The following is a 6,366-nucleotide window of genomic DNA, read 5'->3' on the forward strand; positions in this document are numbered from 1 at the left end:
AAACACAAAGAAAAAGATTTAGGAATCCCCCCCCAGCCCCCCATATTGTCGAAAGAGTGATCCTAAATCACTGATACTGGTCGTCAATCTGGAATTGCCTCTTGGTCTTCGGACGGGACTATTTCACCCCTAATGTTGCCCTCTGACCTCCCACATCGGTCTTATAGTCAGTGATCTATTGAAACCATGCCAACTGTCGAGCTCTGCTGCTTATTGATACTGCACACGCTCACAACGCAATGACGTCACGCTTTCTCGTTTGTTGCCATGCCCATGCTGCCTGACTTGATGATTGGTTGTTTGGTAATTTCTCTGGAGAGCCTGATGGAAGGATAACCATCTCAGCAGCACTTAATCAATTTGGCATTTATGGCAGAGCAGCTGGATGGAAGCCACTCTTGCCAAACGGCATTTGAGGAAACTGAGATCACCTGAGGAAAAGATTCTCCACTCTAATGTGAAAAAAACTGAACTCTTAGCACTATGGCTGGCACCGCTCACCACCTACCTAATTTCATCACATCCCTATAAGGAAGCATGGTGGTGGTGGTGGCATCACACTATGAGGGTTCAGGGACCGGGAGACTCATCAGGACTGAAAGCAGCCAAATCCAGAGAGGTCCTTGCAGAAGACTTTCTCCCAAAATGCACTGGGATGACATGTCACCTTTCAAAATGACAATGATCCAAAGCTTGCAGCCAAGAGAGTGCTGGAGTGGCTTCAGGACAAGTCCATGGGTGTCCTTAACTGGCCCAGTCAATGCCCGTAGCACATGTGTGGAGAGACATGAAGACTGCAAATCACAGACGCATTCAATCTAATGGAGCTCAGAAAAGCTTGTAGAGATTTCACCACGAAGAGCTGGAATTGATGCCAAAAGGGCTTCTGCAAGGTACTCAGGTAAGGATTTGAATGTTTATCTAAATGAGAGATTTCAGTTTTTGCTTTGTAAGCCATTTGCAGACACTTCTGAAGGTGTTTTCACTTTGGCATTGTGGGTTATTGAGTGTAGGCTGGTGTGCTGCGTATGGGTATCCATTTAAAATGAATGGTTTTGATTTTGGTCTCTCTTATATTGACTTACTTCTGTATTGGTTTAAATTAGGGGGGACTTGCAGGCTTTAAGTAAGTGACATCTGGGTAAGGGATTTGAAAGGTGGATTCTGGGTGAGGTAGCAGTGCCCACCAATGAACTGGCATGCTACCTTGCCCAGCACCCTCCATTCAAATCCCATACCAAGATGTCACCTGCTTAGAGCCTGCATGTCCTCCCTGTGTCTGTATTGGCTTTTCTGCAACATTCCCAATGGAGTCCAGTTAGGCTAATTGGTTACTCCACATTGGCCCTGGGTGGGTGTGTGCATGTGTGGGATGGGGTCCTGTGATGGATGTCACCCCTCATCCAGGGTTGTTTCCTGCCTTGTGTCCAGTGCTGGTGGTGTAGGCTTCAGCTCCTTGACCTTCAGCTGGATTAAGAAGGTATTAGGGTTAGGGTTATTTTATGTTAGTTTTTACTGTTACCTTGCCTGATTATTACAATCTATAATTAGAAATTAGGGGAAGCCATTGAGCCCTCATGAATTCATTTGATTAACTGATTATGGACCACTGATGAGACAAGCGCTACCTTCAATGCACTTCCTATGTACCTCCACTAGATATCGTCATGTTTTTAAAGCAGGAAATAATCCAAGTGTTAAAACCATTGAGACGGAGGAGAAGCCAAGCCGCAGTGCAGGGCCACAGTGCAGCATCAGTGGAGCAGCAGAGATGAAACAGGCAAACCCTTAAAAAGTGTAAAAGAAAAACAAAAAAACAATTTGGTGTCTCAGATGAACCAAAATGGCACATCTTAAGGCTGTTGGAGAAAAACCACACACAAAACATGATGGCACAAGGCGGATGGTGACTGGGTGGGAGTTGAGCCCAGGGCACTTGGTCTGTGAGGCAGCAATATGGACCACAGAAGCACCATGAAAATGGCAAATGTTGCAAAATCAAGAAATGAGCATTAAAGGCACTATATTAAATAAAGATGGATATGAAAAATAGTTTATAATAGACAGCCAGATATTTGTATATGAAAGGCACTATATAAAAGATAGACACAGTATATGCAAAAACCTCTATAACAGATAGTTGTGTAAGATTCTGTACAAAACATGAATTTATCTGTCTGTTTATAATATAGTGCCTTTCTTATTTATATATGTATTGTGGATGAAGGAAGACAATGGAAGAATTTAAAGAACAGTTAGAGTGCCAACCAGGTCACCCTGTTTAGTCCAATGCCAACAAATAGTAAATAAACAGGCAAAGGACGGCACGAAGGACCACAAGATACAGGCAGTTGTTGCTTTCTTACCCCTGGGTGGGCTTCTTAGTTCAGTAAAGCTCTGTAAAGCAGAGGAGCTCTTACCTGCGGCAGCCTTGGGTTCAAATGAGACCCGTCCTTCTGAGGATGTCTGTTTTTTATAAGGCCCTGACCATCTATTATATAGTGCCTTTCATATCTATCTATCTATCTATCTATCTATCTATCTATCTATCTATCTATCTATCTATCATATAGTGCCTTTTCTTTCTAAGTTATCCTGCCAATTACGCTAAAGTAAAAATCGATCTGCCTATCTAATCCTGCTAACTATGTTATGTATCTGATCCTGCCAACTACACTAAAATATCTATCTATCTATCTAATCCTGCCAGCTCGGCTATCTATCTATCTATCTATCTATCTATCTATCTATCTATCTATCTATCTATCTATCTATCTATCTTCTATTATATAGTGCCTTTTATTCACCTATCTATCGATTCTACAGTATATAGCACCTTTCATATCTATCTATCTATCTATCTATCTATCTATCTATCTATCTATCTATCTATCTATCTTATATAGTGCCTTTCACATCTATCTATCTATCTATCTATCTATCTATCTATCTATCTATCTATCTATCTATCTATCTATCTGTCTATCTTCTATTATATAGTGCCTTTTATTCACCTATCTATCTATTATATAGTGCCTTTCATATCTATCTATCTATCTTCTATTATATAGTGCCTTTTATTCACCTATCTATCTATTATATAGTGCCTTTCATTCCTAAAGGCCTGTGTAGTGACTATTGCTGGCTTTCCCTTTCCCACACAGTGTGTAATGTCAGTCAGTGACTCGCTCACCGCTGGCGTGTGTTTTCGGGTCTTGACGGTGTCAGTGCCTACATGTCTCTGCTCGCTCCGTCCTTTTCTCTTCAGGCTGCAGTGGTGCCAGATCACAGTCTGTGTTTGCCAGCTAAATGACAGCTCCTGATGGCTTTTGTGATCTTTTTTGTGCGTTTTCTTCTGAATGCTGCGGCTTACGCTGATAATGGGCCCTCTAAATCTCAAAGTGGCCATTAACTGAGGAGTATCACCTGAAAACACAAAGCCCTGCAAGCTGAGTTAATTTCCTTAATGCTTCTGGAATGTGCAGGAGGCCTCGGCTGGGCCCGATGGCAGCAGTAATTTGAGCAGAGGGATCTTATCTCGGTGTTTTTATCTCTCAAACGCTGACCATTGTAAATGCAGATCTGTTTCTGATGCCGGCTGTAAGTTGTTTCCCTGTGAGGTTTAAACGAACGTCCAACAGGACCTGCCAGTAAGAGTTTCAGCCCAAACAGAGACACGGGGCGGACATGCAGCCTCCACACAGGTATGCAGTACCCAGGCTGTGATTTGAACAGGACAGCAGTTCAGCACCAGCCCTTTGTGTCACCGCGCCACTCGGTCATTTTGTAATCATCTCAAATGTCTTATAAGTTTGTCAGTCCAGTCTCGCTCTGTTAGATGGTCCAGGTGTCCTGCTCGGCCCGCTCTTTAAACCTCATCCACACTGACATACCTAACGAGTCAAGCAGAACGCCATCGAGGAAGCACAAAGAGGGTCAACACCTGAATTCCAGAGGAAGAAACGTAAACCCCCCTCACAATCCCTGGGCAGGAATTTCCAGATCCTCAAACAATGGGAAGGAATCCAAGCAGCCATCAGCCCTGAGCTGCAGCTCATCTTTGAGGTCTGACGTAATCCGTTGACATTCACTTCACATCTGGATCAGCAGGATCTGAGGAGATGGTTAAGGTGGTGGCTTGGGAAACACTTACTGGGTGTGACAGATGAGATAGGGGGGGTCCGATGAGGCATAGACCGAGACGAGTAGAGGGAGCAGGAGTGTGGCAGGCTGTGTAGATGGAGACACAAATCAAAGCATCGCCTCCTCCGCCCCAACTCTGAAACCTGATGTCCCCCAGGGTCGCGTGCGGAGCCTCCATCTCCTTGACTGTGACACCATAGGAGGGTCTAAACAGAACCCACCCCCCTTCATTATGTACATCACAGACTGTACGTGAGGACCACAATCAAAGGACCAATAAGGGAAGGGCAGTGGGAGGGGCCTGCCTAGTGGTGTCATTGCTGTTTCATGAACCGTCACATTAACAGGCAATGGGAGAGACGGCTTCAAGTTGACACCAGAAAAAGAAATGAAAGCATGAAGAAGAAGCTCGCTCCGCACTTGCAGGGCTCTTTCAAAATATAAACTTGTCCAACTTCCACTAAGCTGGCTAACATTCTGTCAACTGCCACCACCCTGAAGCTAGCGGCTCACTGGAGTGACGCATCTGCACCTTCACGTGCGATGGTTTTGATGTCACTTGTGTGCCTTTGGGAGACACCTTAAGGGCCTCAGTGGATGGTAATTACCTGCCGAACCAGGGGATGGCGCTGCGTACTTATGCCTTCTCTTTCTCCTCCCTCTGTAGTCCAGGAGGTTCTTCCTTTGACATCACTTCCGGTGTCCCACCTCCTGGACCCGCCCCCTTCCTGCCTCACAGTTCAGCCATCTTAGGCAGTTCAGCTTTGAACTCACGTCTGGAGTGACGATATACGGTGTAAAAGAATTGGCCTCAACACACAAAGACAGTTTGGGGCAGCCACCCTCGTATTGTCCCTGGCTGCTAAAGGGGTAATAAATGAAGCAGTTAGTGCTCTGTTGAGATCCGAAATGGAACTGATTTCAGTGGTGAGATGGTGGCGGTTTTCAAAGCCGAGAGCAGAAGTGATGTCATCAACAAGGCCGGAACCGGAAGTGACATCATTCTTGGCACCAGAACCAGACACAATGCCATTCTGGGCAACAGAACCGGAAAGTGATGTCATTCTGGGCGCCAGACCGGAACGTGATGTTATTTTGGGCGCCGGAAGTGTGGTCGTTCTTGGCACCAGAAACCAGAAAGTAACATCATTCTGGGCACCGTAATCAGATACAATGTTGAGTTTTGTTTTGTCGTGTGGTGGGTACACCTGACTGGACCTAAACCCTTTGGGGTTTCAACAAACCTGGATAAACATATGTTATAGGGAAGAGCGGTGTGTGTGTGGGGGGGTACCCCTTGTTGCTAAGAGTGCACTGACAGATGTAGTTAAATAATGAAGATTTTGGGTTTGGGGGGACGCCCCCCTTAGTGTTTAACTGAGTTTGGGTAAGTTGAGTATAAAATGTATTGAAAACCTAGTTTTCCGCCCTAGACAACTAAATGGTAGAGCCGGCCTTGATTGGGGGGCAAACACACGGACACAAAAGGCCATTTTAACATCCCCAGTCACACAGGACCCGGGACGTGAACCCTGGTCTCCATGTTGTGAGGCTGCAGTGCTACCAGTGTGCCGCCATCTGAGTTTTTATCAACCTTGACCATAATTTTCCATTGTGAAAGGACAACTGATAACAATAAACCTTTATGTTTTAATGAAGCTCCAATGTGGGGGGCTTTTCATGAAGCTATTAAAAGCGCAGTAAATCTTTTGTGAGTCCATCCGAACGCAAAGTCCCAGTAAACGTCCACCTCCATTCCTGAGGAGCATCTAAACAGATAATTGGGTTACACAGAGACGCTCGTGCGTTGCCATAAATGGTTTGCTGCTGTCTTGTCTGCCGTCTGTGAGGTGGTCCGAGTCACAGTTGTAGTGTGGCTCAGGCCGCTGAAATAAAAATTAAGGAGCGACCAATCGGAATTTGTATGGAATTTCTGCACAGAAGTTCAAATATTCCATTTGTAGTTGACATATCTGGGCTGATTATGAACTACCAACATGTTCTCCTCCTTCTTGATCCTTCTTGCCACCCTCTGTGACCTTGGCATCACTGGCACTGCTCTTGGACGGTTTGGATCCTGACGCTCAGGCAGAGCCTACTGTGCGTCCTACAAGAGGAGGCATGTCAAGTGTGCCCCATGGGTTAGGGTTTGGGTCTTCTCCTCCGCTCTCTGTTTACCACCTCGCTGGGTTTCTCATGCCAGTGCTATGCCGATGATACGCA

This window comes from Polypterus senegalus, chromosome 7, assembly GCF_016835505.1.
Source record: "Polypterus senegalus isolate Bchr_013 chromosome 7, ASM1683550v1, whole genome shotgun sequence".
Taxonomy (NCBI): domain Eukaryota; kingdom Metazoa; phylum Chordata; class Cladistia; order Polypteriformes; family Polypteridae; genus Polypterus; species Polypterus senegalus.